This window comes from Aythya ferina (assembly GCF_964211825.1).
Source record: "Aythya ferina genome assembly, chromosome: 4".
Lineage (NCBI taxonomy): Eukaryota > Metazoa > Chordata > Aves > Anseriformes > Anatidae > Aythya > Aythya ferina.
Window position 1 is genome coordinate 50,014,194 of NC_140300.1, and position 16,659 is coordinate 50,030,852.

The window sequence follows — 16,659 nt, forward strand, 5'->3', positions numbered from 1 at the left end:
AACTCTGAAAGCTCAGAAAAGAATTACATTCTTTTGCTGTTAATATTTAAACAGAAATACTACATTTAAAAGGTTTTCAGTTACATTTTTGTTACACTGGCACTGAGTAGGCAAAGTCTTGGTGCTGCAGAGCCTACGTTTTCCTAACCTTTGTTTCACCCTTATGCTCTCCCCAAAACTCTTGCATCAGCATGTAAAAATCCTTTTGTTTTAAGGGCATTACTTTTCTGTAACTCAGGGGGCTCATTATTCAGCTCTTTGAAATTGATTACTATGTTTAAGAGGAATTGAAAACTGTATTTCACTGGACTTCCTCTTTTGGAAACAGGTGAATATAAACAGGGTTTGAATATAATTCTAGGAACAATTTTTTTTTTTTTTCTTTTAATGGCTTCATTCTTCTCTGAATATGAAACAGCACATTAGTGTTAGCTCTTTTGCATTTCTCTTGAGTAAACCTGATTTATGCTAAACATGATGGAACACCTGTGTGCACTGGATAAAAAATAGAGTACATAATATTAGAAGGAGAAATGTCACATCCTAAGTATGGCAAACAAGCAGCAAAGCTCTGGAGTTTTTTTTTTTTCTTTTAACCTTTTTGTTGTCATTTTGGAATTAAGAAATATCTGAGAACAAGAGACCTGAGAGATTATTCTGTTTTACCAAAGCATGAGACAAATTTTCAACCAGTTCTTTATGTGTACAGAAGCCAAGCCTGTGCGATGCAATTTAATGGACAGACTAAAAGACTAACAATTGAAATAGTTGGTTTCTGATTACTTTGCCAATGCGAGATGAAGCAAGTTGGAAATGTTGTGAGCAGTAGCAGGGCCAGTGTACCAAAGAAAGATTATATGAGAACAATCTAATAACTTTCTTAGATTTTTTCAACCATGAATATGATATGAAGCTTTTGAAAGAGTACAATATTTGATATAGCTCCATTTGAAAAACTCTGTGTTCAGCTGGATAAAGTATAAGACCTCTAGCTAAGGAACCACCTATAGGCTCTAGGATGTGCTAACAATGCAGATGTTTGAAGAAAGGTCTCAATTTTCACTATTTTTTTATGTTTATTTTAAGCCTTTTTAAGCTTTTTTAAGAAGATTATGTGAAAAGGAATGTTGATGGGATAAATTTTCGCAGCTTAAATGTAATATAATATATGAGGATATGTTTTAGAGGATATACTTCATTAACAGGGAAAGAGGAAGCCTGACTTTCCTCTTGTAACTGAGTCAGCAATTTGATTTAGCCTGAAAAAAAACAACAAATGTTACCCCAAGATATCTCATGTGAAGTATCTCCACTGAAGATTGGGGATTATTACTTCTATTCGATATAGAGTTAATAATTTCCCAGTACTATTAATTTCTTAGCAGGAAAGAAAAAAAAAAAAAAAGGATTATAGATTAAATTCAAAGCTGTAGAGAGCCAACTCTGGGAAAATTCTAAAGGGAGGTATCATTGCTTCCTGTAACTACTGCAAATGGATAAGCACCATGGAGGGAAAAGGATTATATGAGGTAAGATAAAAAGACTGCATCAAACCAAATAAGCATAACATACATGTGAATAAACCAACTGTCAGAGAGAGAGGATATAGCTCCAAATAAGAAAAGTGAAGGCCAAAAATGCTGTTTGTTGTTAAGGAGCAGTTAAACAAGTTTACTTTAAAAGGCAACATGTGATGAGGTTGCCTGTGACAGAAAGTGTCTGAGCCCAGTTCAAAGGAGGTACCTCCGGGTCTTGCTGCAATAGGTTCATATAATCTTCCAGGCTGCTGTGCACACCAGCACTCCTCAAAAGAAGGACATTATATACTTAAGCAAGAGATACTGCAATTATAGGGACTTAACAAGGAGAGAACAAATGCAAGATGTTTTAATGTGAAAATATTTCCTGGGGATTGTTCTCAGCTAGTGGGAGAAATACATTAGTATGGAGAAAAGTTTTAGCTTTTCCATTTATGTAGGTTGTAATTTAAATTATTTAATGTCTCCATTTTTTTTTTTTTTCCTCCTACAGTAATAAGAAATAGTATTGCATTTAGGAGTTCTGCTCTTGGTGGAACTGATTTATGATGTCATTCATATTTGTTGTTATGGTGAGCATGCAGACCATTGGCAGATGGGTGGGGTAGGGACAGGGCAGCATTAAGTTTCACAATTTACAGGAAAGGTTGTAATTCCATTATTACTTACGCTCTCATCCAGAGGAAGGTTTTATTGTCAACTACAATGAGAAGCAGGTGGATACTAAGCTCATCAGAAGTAGGTTTGCATACAGCTGCATTGGAAAGGAAATAGAGAAAACAGAATACAGGTATAAACAACAAGCTGAAATGTTGGTTGAGTGGGATCAATACATAAGGCTGCTGGACCTAGCAATGTTAAGGGGAAATTCACTTCATAAATTTTAGTAGTCCATCACTTGTTTTTACTTCCAAGTAGTAGTTACAGGCTGACCAATTGCACTTGGAAAGATGGAGAGAAATGAGCTGCCTTGGCCCAACTACAGCTGTAGGTGATTGCAGCAATGAGAATGGGAATCTACTCAAAGGTCTGGTCTTTCTCACCATCTGGCCCTTTGGCTCCCTAATGTGCTGACACTGTGGTATCTTTGTGAACCAGCTGGCAGACATTGCTTTGGCTTCCACCTTCCTCCTGGGAGCAGAGTCTGTCAGTTTGCAACAATGACAGGAAAATTCTCTGAAACCATTATGATGTTTAGAACAACTCAGTTCCTAACATACCTCCCAAGGCTCTTGAAATAGGTCATATTTATTTGCACGCTGCATCATATATTTTCAGCAAATATATTGAAACAATCCTGAAATGCAAAGGTGAGGTATAAAGAAATATAATTTTTTATTACATTTATATTTATATTTACATTTTATTCAGTATACCACAATTTATTATTTCATATTAATATTTATTATATTATTTAGTATTTTATTTACTATATAATAAAAATAAATATTTAATATTTATTATATTATATTTATTATAATATATATATTTTTTTTTTCCAGTTAAAATACAGAGATGAGAATGAGCCTGATGGTTTGAGGTTTGTTTCATTTCTGCCAGTAACTCAATATATGACTTAGATGCTAAGGCTAAAATTCTCACATCCACTTTAGGCACTAAAATAAATAATCTTATTTTCAGGGTTGTGAGCTTCTACTGCTCCAGTTAACATTAAGATGAGAAGTATGCTTGCAATTCCCCAGTAATTAATAAGAAATGTTTCATGGGGGTATTATAAAGCTTAATTAGTTAAAAGTCAAATTTCCTTCTGTGTTCCCCCTTGCTTTTTCAAAGTCATTTTACAATGTATCAAGAGATTCATAGATGGAAATAAACATATTACTTACAAAAATATACTGTCTTGAACAGGAATCCAGATAACCTAGTTTAGAGTAAATTCTTTATGTTTTTCTTTTTTGTTGTTGAGTTTCTTAAACAGGGCTAACCTTCATCTTGTGGAAATGTCTACATTATATAAGGAACTTCAGACACTTTCAGGAGTACATATTTTTTAATCTGTTTCAATACAAACACACTTATGACTTTCTGCAGCTTGTTTACACATTGCACTCCATAAGCCCAAGAGATTCTCTAGACTCACTTACATGTGAGACAGTTTTGAAACCCTAGAAAGCAAGATTTTTACAGATACATACGTAGAATTTATGCAGGTATGCTCAGCAAGGACATTACCTGAAGCTCATTTATTTCTACTAAAACAAACAAAAAAAACACACAACACATCTGCAATTCATTAAAGAAAAATACATGGCAACATATCTCATGAGAATCATGTCTACATCTCAGATTTTCCTGTTGCTGTAGACTCCATGAGGAACATGCATGGCTTTGGGGTTTCATGCTGATAAATTATAGATGGACTGAGAAGAGCATAGGAGCAGCAAATGTTACTGTTGTCACTAACAGTGTTGAGAGGCTGGCAGTGGAGTGTTGTCTTGTGCTTGCTTGGAGGGGACTATTTAGAATAGACACTTCTGATAAATTTCCTGTAATACCTTACACCTCTCATTTTTTTTCAGGTATAATTATCAGATAGAATATGTAAAAGTGACAAGCATTACATACTACATGAAGTTTATAGAAAATATTTGTCTATATGGAAGGAAGTTTTAGGGGAAACAGTGCTCTGGATCCTGCAGGGGACAACATTGAGAAATCTAACAGGAGGGAGCTGAGAGAGGGATATTCACACAGAGTATATCCTTGAATTAAGACACAAACTTCTGTAGGGTTCCTACATAGGGGGTGAGAAAAGGCGTGCAATCCTCCAACAAAGCACGGTTTAGAGAAGGAGTATGATATATTCCCTACTGTTGTGTAACTCAGGGTATAAACTAATCACAGAATACGTAACATGCTTATTTTAATGTGATATTTTTAAAATGAGAATTGATCTAAGAGTTTTCTAGGATGTTAAAACTAATGATTTTCCTCTTGGAAAATATTTTCTTCTCTTCACCTACATATTTAATTGTATGCTTACAACACGATACATATCATTTTATTACCCATATATTTAACATAATCTATAGCCAATTTTAATGAAAAGAGATACAATATCAGAGATTAAATATTTGTCTACTGACAGAAGAATTTTCAAGAATTTTCTAACAGTAAGCATAGTTATTAATTTGTCCCTTCGTTAAAGAGAATATAATTATATACAATATAAAGAGTCACAAAAGGAGAAAAAAAAAAAAAAGAGAATTTGTCATGAATCAGCACACATCTCCAGCAGGGAAGTGCATTTTAATGCTTCCTTTCTTACTAAAGGGTTTTGATCAAGCTTTAAGTACTTGAGGTTAAGTAGCAGCTGATCACCTTGCATGGTTTATAAACGTGGCCAGATATTTGCACCTTTCAGTGAAGCACCTGACACTGTTCATTACTTGGTCACTATGAACTGATTTTTGATGAAATTTAAAACAAAAAACAAAAAACTTCTCCTTTTGAATGTATGATGCTGGGCTAATATTCCAATGAAGTCTCTAAATTATTTTTTTACTTAGTGCACTTCCATATGGTTACTTTTCTCAGAGTTAGAAGTGTGTTCTAGTAATAGACTGTCATTGCAGCTAGTGCTGGAAACTGAATTTCTCCATTTTTAACAGAAAATAGACAATACAACTTTTTTTTTCCTGTGTCACACTGGATAGACCAGTTTCAATGTTGATTGATCTGTGAGGTTATCAAGTGAGGCAGCCAAACCTATTGGCAGAAGAAGCAATGATATTGTAATCACAAAAATCTTATGAACACAGTTGAGATGTATCTCACTTTACTGAAGTTATAGCTTCAAAGCATTAACCAGGTAAAATAAATAAGAAAGAAGTGGTTTCCAAGGACAGTAGATTCGTAGTGTGTCTTGTAAGGGTCCTTGGCTGACAAGGGCTGACAAAGTGATTCCTTAAATTTTTCACTTTCCATTCCCCTCCTGTTTACACTGACTCATATAAATTTTGTCTACAAGAAAACAAGCAGATGCACTGTAACTCTGCCGCTTTTATTTGATTTCTCCCCTTGAATAGAACGCCAGACGGTACAGGCTAATTGATTCAGTATTGAAAAACAGAACAGAAATAAAATTACTTTTGCTGTTTCTCACTGAGAAATAGATGGAAGTCATTTTAGTCTTACCATGATACAAAAATCATTGTCAAAAATTCTATTAATTCTTTGTGTCAACTTCAGAACAACAGTAGTTCAAGCCTAATATTCTGTAGCTGTGTTTATCAGATGGTATGACTTACAAATGAATGTAAAAAAAAGTGTAAATTTCTAACAATAAAGGAAAAGAAAAAATTAATGCTCTCTGTATCTTGTCAAACAAGGATGCCCATGCTTTCATAGCCTACAAGAGTCAGGCTGTTACTTTCAGACTGACTCACATGCTTACCCAATGCCAAACTCTGTTTGAAGCACCTGTCAAGAGTTAAATTAGTCACCATCTGCAGGTAAACATAATCATAAGCACTTGTTCTTGTTTCTTGTTCAAGGTTCTTGTTCTGTAATCACTGCATGAGCTCCTGGTATACTGAATGCTCAGGATTTTTTTTTTTTTTTGCTTGACTTTTTAATAAATATAATAATGATGAAACTTATTCCAATAGTTTTTTTCTGTTATCTAAATTTGTGTCTTCCATTAATTTAACAGTGGAATTCTCCCCTAAAATCTCATTACTCCTTCCATCTTATTCTAATCAACTGTCCAGATAATTGTATAAAAGTAATACACATATGTACCTACGTGCATATGTGTACGTATAATAGTATATATAACTCATTAAGAAAAAGGATGGCTCATTTCTGATTTTCTGCCTTTATCATCTCTTCATTATCCATTTTGCCAGCCAGCAAGCTGCTTGGTTTCATTACCTCTCTTAGAGACATGTCTACAGCCATTTGATATGCAAAAGGAGAGTCACAGATCTCTTCCCTCAGTTCTGTCCCCTGGGCTCTTTCCACCAGACAGTTGGACAGCAGCACAGATACATCTGAGGCATCAAGTAGTGAAGAAAAGGTTCCTGTGCAGTTATGGAGAGTCACACAAGGGAGTCTGACCTGTATCATTTTATCTATTTAAGCATAAATCATACATTCCTTATTCAGCAGCATTTAAATAATGTAGAATATGTTCTCTCTTCCTGTGCTTGCCAGGAAAGCCTCCACTTAACAGCCATTGTTTAAACCACGAGAATCTGCACAGAAACCAGGGCACTATATAAACATCTTTTTGGGGTTTTCTCCAATCTTTGTGCAAAAGAGTGGGGGAAAGACAAGCATGGTCATTGTCTTTTCCAAGCCATCTCTTCTACCCTAAAGAAAGAGAGAAAAAAAAAAAAAAAAAAAAAAGCCTACACCTGTTATCTCTTTTACTGACAGAACACCACGCCTTCAAATAATGTATTTTCTGTCTCCAATGTGGTAAAGTGAATTGATATTCAATATAAATATGATAACAAATGTGCATGTAAATGGTCTGAATTCTGCAAACACTATGATCTGCACCATTTTTAACCTTGGGGTTCTTCTCTGCTTGGGAACTACATAACATTGTAGATAATGTATTTAGAAAAGAAATTTTAACAAGTTCCTATAATAATTGTGATCTTTGCAATTCCCACAATAATTGGGATCTCCATGCTGGTAATACATTTACAGATAGAAATTAAGTAGGGCATAACTGAAAAAGACTGTGAAAATTAATACAGTGCAGCAAAATGAAAACTCCTGCATATGCCTCCTCCCTGCAACTGTGCTGGCTTTGAAGTTGTCAAAAGAATTTATTGCTTCTTCCTCTGATCTTGTCATTCCTTTCCTTTGAATTCCCTTTGCTACGCTAAAAGATATCTTTTCTTCTTGCCTTTCAATCTCAGCCTTCCCAATATTCATTGAATTGTTAACATACAAATATCTTTCTAATTTTACTTGCCCACTAGATATTTTTATTCTTCTTCCCATGCTGTTCTTCTGTAAGACCATCTCAGTAATAAAACATAAGGCCACTTGATTTCCTTTTGCAAAGCTATTGTAAAGCTTCTCTTAACTGTAATGAGTCCAATAAACAACCAAGTAGACAGGTAGTGAACAAAAACATCATTTTAATGCATTTAATAAAATAACCTGGAAATGTATCTAAGAGGTGAGATAAACTTAAAAAAAAATAAATCTATATGCTTCCATGTGAAAAATCTTACATTTTGTTTCTTCCTTTATGACCTTCGTGTTTTTAGAGGTTATTGTACTTTATCCTGTAATCAAGATAACTTCTACAGTGTTTATTGGTTTCTTCAAAGAGAAGTAAACTAGCAGCTAAACCCTCAACTTTAAATACATGCATTTGTGATGAATATTTGGCAGAAGGTACCATTCCCTTACAAGTCTTGCATAAATCTCAACCTGTGAGACCCTGTTGACAAGTTAGGAGATGACGTATCTTCTTTGCTTTCTGATAACAGGAAGCAGTTGTGGAGTTTCTGCTGGGAATCAGTGGCTAGTCAAGGGCTACTGTACTGGGTCTGGCTGGAATGTTAACTTTCCCGGCAGCAGCCCATACAGTGCCGTACTCTGTACTTGTAGCTGGAACAGCAGTGTTATCACACCAGTGTTGTGTCTACTGCTGAGCAGCAGTGGCACAGCATTGGGCCTTTCTCTAACCCTCCTAGGGGGTGGGCAAAAAGTGAGGAGAGAAACATCACTAGGGCAGCTACCTAAACCAATCAAAGGAATATTCCATACCACGTGGTGTCACACTCAGCAATAAAAGGTGGAAACAGGAAGAAGAGGGGAGGGGTGGGCTCTCATTGAGAAGATGTCGGTCCTCCTCTCGAACACCAGCTGCATGCGTTGAGGCCTTGCTTCAAGGACGTGGTCAATCATCGCTCATTTGTGGGAAGTAGAGAGTAATTTCTTTCCTCTGCACTTCCATATAGCTTTCATTTATTTTGTTTGTTTGCTTTCCTCCCTTTTTCCCCTTTCCCTTTTATTTCCCCTTAGTTAAATTGTTTAGTTCATGGTAGTCTTTATTTAATTATTATAATTATTTCCTTTTAATTAAATTATCCTTATCTCAACCCGTGAGTTGTTCTTTGCTTTACTTCTCCCCCTCCTCATCTAAAGGAGGGGGAGTGAGAGAGCGGTTGTGGGGTTTAGCTGCCCAGCACGGTAAAACCACCACAGCTACCTACTTTATACAAAAGACTTTACTAATAATTTCTCCTGACCTGTTTGCAATATCAAACAGACTGCTTTCTGACTGGTGCAGAAAAATGCATCTTTCTTTGTCTAATTAGCCCATTTTCTCTTCTCTTTTTTCCAACACAGTCAAACTACAGTTTTTTTTTTTTTCTTCATGGTCCAGAAAGCAAACAAAAACAACAACAAAACACGTACACAAAACAAAAACAAAACCCGCAACAACAAACAAACAACAAAAAAAAAAGACAACCAGTTGTGAGGACACAGAAAAAAATATCACTGGAAAAACATCAGTTCTTATATTTTTAACCACTCAAGTCTATGCTTGATCGACCATGGTGAGTCCTATCTGAATTTTGGGTTATTCTTTTTTCTTTATAAAATTATATCTACATACTAACAACAAACACTTCAGGCAAAGTCATGTATCGAGCCTATTATTTCTAAGTCTTCATTTCAATATTTCTAAACCTTCATTTATCATCCTAGGTTTTTTATCAGAAAAAGAATATCTGATAACACTGTCATTATTAAGAACAGATGAATGTTATTTATTTTAATATTAAAAAAATAAAGTTAGAAATTTATCCAAACATGCCAATAAATGGTTCTGCTAATGCTCAATGTGGAGAACAAGAAACTGATGTTACTGCTGAAAAAGTTTTTTCTCCACAAAATTGTAAATTTTTCTTTTTCAAAATATAACGGGCAGGGCCCAAAGGGTTATGGTAAATGGCGCTGCGTCAGGCTGGCGGGCGGTCACCAGTGGGGTCCCTCAAGGCTCCATTTTAGGGCCGGTACTTTTCAATATTTTTATAAACGATCTGGATGTAGGAATAGAAGGTATTTTTAGCAAGTTTGCTGATGACACCAAACTTAGAGGAGTTGTGGACTTGAATGAGGGTGGAAAGGCCTTGCAGAGGGATCTGGATAGGTTGGAGAGCTGGGCGATCACCAACTGCATGAAGTTCAATAAGAGCAAGTGCCGGGTCTTGCACCTGGGACGGGGAAACACTGGCTGCACGTACAGACTGGGCGATGAGACGCTGGAGAGCAGCCTAGAAGAGAGGGATCTGGGGGTCGTGGTAGACAGCAAGTTGAATATGAGCCAGCAGTGTGCCCTGGCAGCCAGGAGGGCCAATCGTGTCCTGGGGTGCATCAAGCACGGCATCGCTAGTAGGTCAAGGGAGGTGATTGTCCCGCTCTACTCTGCGCTGGTGTGGCCTCACCTCAAGTACTGTGTGCAGTTCTGGGCACCACAGTATAAAAAGGACATGAAACTGTTGGAGAGTGTCCAGAGGAGGGCTACGAAGATGGTGAAAGGCCTGGAGGGGAAGACGTACAAAGAATGGCTGAGGTCACTGGGCCTGTTCAGCCTGGAGAAGAGGAGGCTGAGGGGAGACCTCATCACAGTCTACAACTTCCTCGTAAGGGGGTGTCGAGAGGCAGGAGACCTTTTCTCCATTAACACCAGTGACAGGACCCGCGGGAACGGGGTTAAGCTAAGGCAGGGGAAATTTAGGCTTGACATCAGGAGGGGGTTCTTCACAGAGAGGGTGGTTGCACACTGGAACAGGCTCCCCAGGGAAGCGGTCACTGCACCGAGCCTGTCTGAATTTAAGAAGAGATTGGACTGTGCACTTAGTCACATGGTCTGAACTTTTGGGTAGACCTGTGCGGTGTCAAGAGTTGGACTTGATGATCCTTAAGGGTCCGTTCCAACTCAGGATATTCTATGATTCTATGATTCTATGATAACATCTGTTGTATCTGGAAGACCAAATAGTAGAGAAGGAAAGGACAGCATAGAGTTACAAAGGAAAAGTAGATGTGGATATTAATGGGCTAGAAAAATAGTCTTCTAGTTGTTCTTAATTTGATTTTGCTGCTGTTGAATCTCAGGGTAATAGTATAAGATATAATTCACTCTCCATAAATATCAATATAGGTGTTGTTTTTTATTTTAAATGGAAACCCACCTGTTGGGTCCTATTTTGCAATGGTATTTTTCTTCTTCTCTGTTAGATTAGCCAAAAAGTAGATTAAGTGAAGGTACCCCAAAGAGCAACAGAGGGATTGATAGGTATCAGAGGGCTAAAATAGAGGAAAGGGTTACGAGGACCTCTTGCTGTCTATCCTGAAAAATTGCTGTGGCATCTTGGGGCAGCAGTTTTGAAAGGTGTTTTTGAATTGTGCTCCCAGGTGCTGGCACCACACCATGCCTACTCTCAGACAAGACAGTCCCTCTGGGACCATGTGGAATTGGGTCATCTTGTTACTTTAGTGCTTCATGTTAAGGAAAGGAGAAAGGGGTCAGACAGCAGTATGAGCACATGGGGTCAGCCGGATGATGGCAATAACGGAAAGTGTCCATACAGCCTCCAGACTAACTGGGAAGTGTTCAACCATAGTGGGCACTGATGTTACATTTGTCAGGCAGGCTGCAGAAACCTCCTCCGATTGTTGATAAGCTCAGCAGACACTCAATTTCTATGGGGCTGGTTTATGGCATCCTGGTGGGTTCTTGGGCAGATCTGGATACTTAGAATGGGTTCCCATAAGAGACATCTAGTCAGCATCTTACTGCTCCAAAAGTGAGGGAACAGCAGACAAAAAAGTCTGCTGCAGTTCAGTCTGCCAAGATATAAGTTCATTTGCTTTATTCTGTTTTTTTTTTTTTTTTTTTTTTTTTTTGTTTGTTTGTTTTGTTTTGTTTTATTTTGTTTTATTTTATTTTATTTTATTTTATTATTATTTTTTTAATTTTTACTTGTATAGAATAACGCAAAGATTGGCTCCAGTTGTGCCTTTGCATTGTGGTTCCCTACTTTGATAATCCTTGATAGGATTTATCTGTTCTAGCACAAACACTACTGCTTCTCTGTCAAAGTGGATCCATGAATAAGACAAAGGGTTTCCTGAAGTTTATGAAGTTATGTGCTATGTGCAAAGACAGTGAACTACACATTCTGTTAGCCAGTTTGGGAAACAGGTAGGAAATCAGCAGGACTGAAGGGTACACTGGCAAAGTAGTTCACCTGTCTGCATAAAGTGCCCCTTGCAAAAGTAGTTTGTAAAGCAATATGCTTCAGCTTAGTCTCCCTAGTAAAAAGTTTTCTGGAGATATACCCATATACACATCATTTGCTATTGTACTATTTCACTATTTATATTTGTTTATTATTTGTTTGTATTTTGCTGTTTTGTATTTTTCTCTGGCAGAGGAAAAAAAGTGTTTTAGAAAAAAGCAATCGTTTTCTGACTATCCCTGTTAGATACACAAGTTATATTACTTTGTTCTGTACTTTTATAGTTCTATAGGAGTTAATTATAAATATCTTGAAATCCACGTATTGTCATTTGAAAAGGTAATCTTTTTTTTTTTTTTTTTTTGCAGTACTCATTCTACCAACAAGACATAAAATATGAGCAGTTTCCAATTGTTTCTTGACTTAAATCATGTGTTTAATTTCTTAAGGAAAATTCTAAGAGAAAGAATACAAGGGTAAGGAAATACTTGAAGTTTTCAAAAAAAAATAATAAAAGAAAGTCAAGCAAGCTGCAAGCCATAGGAGGGTCCTGTTATGATTATTCTATTATCACCTTCTACTGGGTGTTCATTTAATTCAGGCGACTTGAAAGTGTCCTTGAGATCTGTAACTTTATCTAGATGCCAGTCTACCATCTCTGTGCTCTTTAAAGTAGGATGTCTAAACACTGTTTTTATCTTTATGTCAAGTGCTGAGCTGTATGAGGAGTAAAACTCAGGGAAAACAGAAATTTAAAGGATATGAAAGAATAAACTTGTATTTGATTTGGGACTAAAATTTAGGACTTGAGCTTTATGAACTGGGCTCTGTTGTAGGGGTATGACCCTTCAGGCCAGAAGAATAAAACACATTTTTTTTATTTCTAATAAAATTATGTAGTAGAAGAAGGAAACTCTTATTGAGATTGCTTTCAGTGTTCTGGGGAGCTCTGTTCTTGCCGAGGCGATCGGCTCCAGGGCAGACGCGTTCTGCAGTGCAGCGGGGTATCGAACAGGCAGGGCTAATTTTTCCTGTACCGAGCCCACTCAAGGGAGCCACCAGGACCCGGCAGCCCTCGAGAGGGAGGTGAACGAAGCAAGAACGAGGCGTAGGCAGAGCCAGCAGCGCCCCCTCCCCGGCCATTCATAAGCTGCCCCTAGGGAGCGTGAGTGACCAGGGGCGTGGCGTGTCAGAAGGATCTGGATAAGTGCACCCTCAGTAAATTCGCAGATGACACCAAGTTAGGTGTGTGTGTTGATCTGCTCGAGGGCAGGAAGGCTCTGCAGGAGGATCTGGATAGGCTGAACCGATGGGCTGAGGTCAGCTGTATGAAGTTCAACAAGGCCAAGTGCCGGGTCCTGCACCTGGGGCACAACAACCCCAAGCAGAGCTACAGGCTGGGAGATGAGTGGTTGGAAAGCTGCCAGGCGGAGAAGGACCTAGGAATATTGGTGGGTAGTTGGCTGAATATGAGCCAGCAGTGTGCTCAGGTGGCCAAGAAGGCCAACGGCATCCTGGCTTGCATAAGAAGCAGTGTGGCCAGCAGGTCTAGGGAAGCGATTGTCCCCCTGTACTCATAATAAGTAAGCTGCTTCAGCTAGAATTGTTATTATATTCCAGTAGACAAACTCATTGACTGTAAAGAAATTGCTTCATGAGTGGGATTATTTTGAAAAGTGGCAGATTACATGGCAGATTACCATATTCCTATATTGTTTAACTGGCTTTATTGTTCCAAGTGTTTCTGTAAATATAAGTCAGGGGTATATGATTCTTTTTAAATATGGAAATAGCTATTTAAATTTTTTCCTATTTTATTATGATCTTTATTGTTGCCAGTAAAATCCTTCCTTTCATTTTGTCTTGCTTCTAGTGTAGAGAATGTAACACTTACCAGGCAGGAAAGAGTAATAGTCAAAAAGTTAACAGCAAACTGCTTTCTTTTTCTTCTCTTTAGTCAAAAGTATAATGCTCTGTTCCCATCTATTCCAACCTATAAGGCTTGCCATTTTATCCACAAAGTATTTATCAATGAAACTGTCTGTTTTGTAGTCTTAAACTGGGCAGAAGAATTGACCTTCAAGATTCAAGGATTAGACTCACAGAAACCTCAAGAAAGCCAATCTTTCATCTCACAAAGGTAGAGAAAAAGAAATCGAAAGTGTTATAAACATATGGATCTTTAGGGCACAAAAGAGAGAGAGAAAAATCTCAAATCTGTATTGTCAAATGTTGTATTCTGAGAAGCACGAATACTGGAGACAAATTTGGAAGAATATTTGGGGAGAGCAAAAATACAGCAAAAATAAAATCATGATCACTTCTCTGCTAATACAATTCCATAGAGTGCAAAACTGATTGTGTGCCAACAGCTGATGATTGTTGTATCATTTTGATGAGGAATAAGACAGATAGTGATTAAGGTAGAATTACTAAAGCAGCATATCATAAAAGGTCTGGTCAAGTTTATGCAACTCGATGCACCCACTTTTTCACAGTCAAAATGAGTAAGGGGTTTTCTAGGTTTGTAGTCCATTATCAGCTGTGGGGTAAATTAAATGTGAAAAAAGTAACTGGGATGTGCTTAGGAAAGGACCTTGGTGGGTAACTAAATTAGTCACTGAATCCAATTCAGTTTTGTACCAGAAAGGCAAAAAAATATATATCTAAATCTATGCTATTAAAATCCAGACATCTATGACTGCACAGTTGTTAAAAGAAACACATCAGACTTGGCAGTGGCAAGGAATCTCTTCATAAATAATCCTATGTTTGAATCAATTTTTTCAGCCTATCTCAAAGTTCATGCTGATCTAGTGAATCCTCTGAGAAAATAAGTACTCAATCACACCTCACAAAAGAGAGGAATCAAGACAGCATTTCAGAGAATTCAGCTGGACTATGGGATACCAGCACACAGCCTCGTCTTACACAACAGACCTGAAACCCGTTATCTTCATACTGTGGGAGTCCTTGAACCCTTTAATGCAGGTATGGTTGAAGTGTAAGTCACTTGTCTTTTATACTTGTATTTGATAAATACATGTTCAATAAGTCAGAGTGACAGTTTGATTGTCTCTCCCTAAAACAGAGAAGTTTGGGGTATTTGCTGGTTACCTGTAAATTTTAGTGCTACACATGGCATGGGTGCACTTGTATATAATCCAACCCCAGAGGAGACAGGTCCAAGACTCTGAAAGAGCAAGGGTTATGTCTTAAACAAAAAAATGTATTTTTGTTGCATTTCCTAACCATTTTGCTATCAAGTTGACAAGTGAATTTTCCTTTTTTTTTTTTTTTTTTTCCTTTATGAAAAGTAGTCTTAGCCGAGGTGTGCAAATTTAGAAAATTATGAACTATAGTTGTGTTTGTGAATCAGAAGCAGAGGCAAACAGCTGTTTTTCTCAGATACCTCTTACAAATAAGGCATACATAGGAAACATCCTTATCCATGGCATTCATTAAACATCCCATTTAGGTAGTTCTACAGCTTTGTGGACTCTGTACTTCAGTGCTTATTTTTCCCTGTGCAGGGAAGTGGGTGATTCATTAATACATAGCTTCTGCATACCTGGAGGTATTTTTCTGTCCACTGAATAGGTTTGGAATGATAAATAAATATTTGGTGATAAAAGGAGATACTGTAGGAAAAAAAATGTTTTTCTAGAATCTAGGATTGGATTAAAAAAATCAGTTTGGCACAGTTCAAGTAAATTTGTCTACAGTACTTATCAGTCACACCAGACTTTGGTGTCAATAGTATCTTTGTAGATTTTTCTTTCCATATAGTTTATCAGGTTTCAGTCTTATATTAGCTGATTAAATGTGGATTTTAGTTTTCTATTAGTTTTCATTACAGAAGAAAAATATCTGATCTGACAAATTGGAGTAGAAAGGGTGAGGGATAATTTTTTTGATACTGAGTTGATCTGAGACCCACAGAATATTTTCACAAGGGAGTCAGAAAGAGACTGTAATTAAGAAAGGGAAGATTATATTTTCCAGCGAAGCAAATACACTAAGAGATTTATTTTGGAAATCCCTGCTTTCATAAAGAAAGTCAAATAAACTGGAAAAACACCATATGTGGGCAGTAGTGTCTTCTAAACATCAAGCATAGGAAAGTCATATTATTTCTGTTCTCTATTTTTTCTTTTTTCTTTTTTCTTTTTTTTTTTTTTTTAATGACTATAGCAATTATGATTAAACAGAACACTTAAAAAGAGTTTTGCTAGAAAAACACAAAAATACTACACCAGCACTGCTATGAATTTCTTAAAATACCCTGAGTCAAGGTTCTTTAAACTTATCTTTATTTCAGTGCTTTCCTCTGCTCATGGTTCTACTGTTGGGGATACTAATGGGGTGAAAAGTACTTCTGTCTTGAAAAAGATTCATCTGGACAAATCTCATCCTCTCCAGAATCAATGACTACATTGTCTATTACTATTGTCTATTGAATAATACATAAGTGCACCAAATGTAATTCCATTGATGTCTGGTGATTTCTTCATTCCTGTGAAAAAGATTTTATTTTTCAGTTTATCAGCTTGTGATTATTTCTTAGTCCCCAAAGAATCTTTATAAACAACTCTAGCCTCTCTCACCACACACTTCTATCCTTATCTATCTGTGCTAACAAAAGCACATTAACATGCTCATAGTTCACAGACACCAGTGTCTCAAACAAAGTGCTTTTATGTGGTTTGATTGAAAGATTTTCTCTGAGGGATAATCATATTCCTAGCTATTAGAAGAAAGAAAACAAAATGAAATTGACTGTAGCTGTATTGAGATACAAACACACACACACACAAAAAGAGGGTGGCTGTTCAGTTTTAGTAGGTGTTTGTCTCCAATAATTGGTAAGTTCT

General features: G+C 36.9%; 1 long non-coding RNA gene across 1 annotated transcript; it reads left to right on the forward strand.

The window, feature by feature from the left end:
- The first annotated feature begins 8,813 nt into the window (after positions 1-8,813).
- Positions 8,814-16,256, forward strand: LOC311436645. Its single transcript, XR_014692993.1, has 5 exons — positions 8,814-9,094; positions 12,154-12,261; positions 13,838-13,925; positions 14,576-14,776; positions 16,107-16,256. It is a non-coding gene; the product is annotated as an uncharacterized lncRNA (long non-coding RNA).
- The last annotated feature ends 403 nt before the right edge of the window (positions 16,257-16,659 follow it).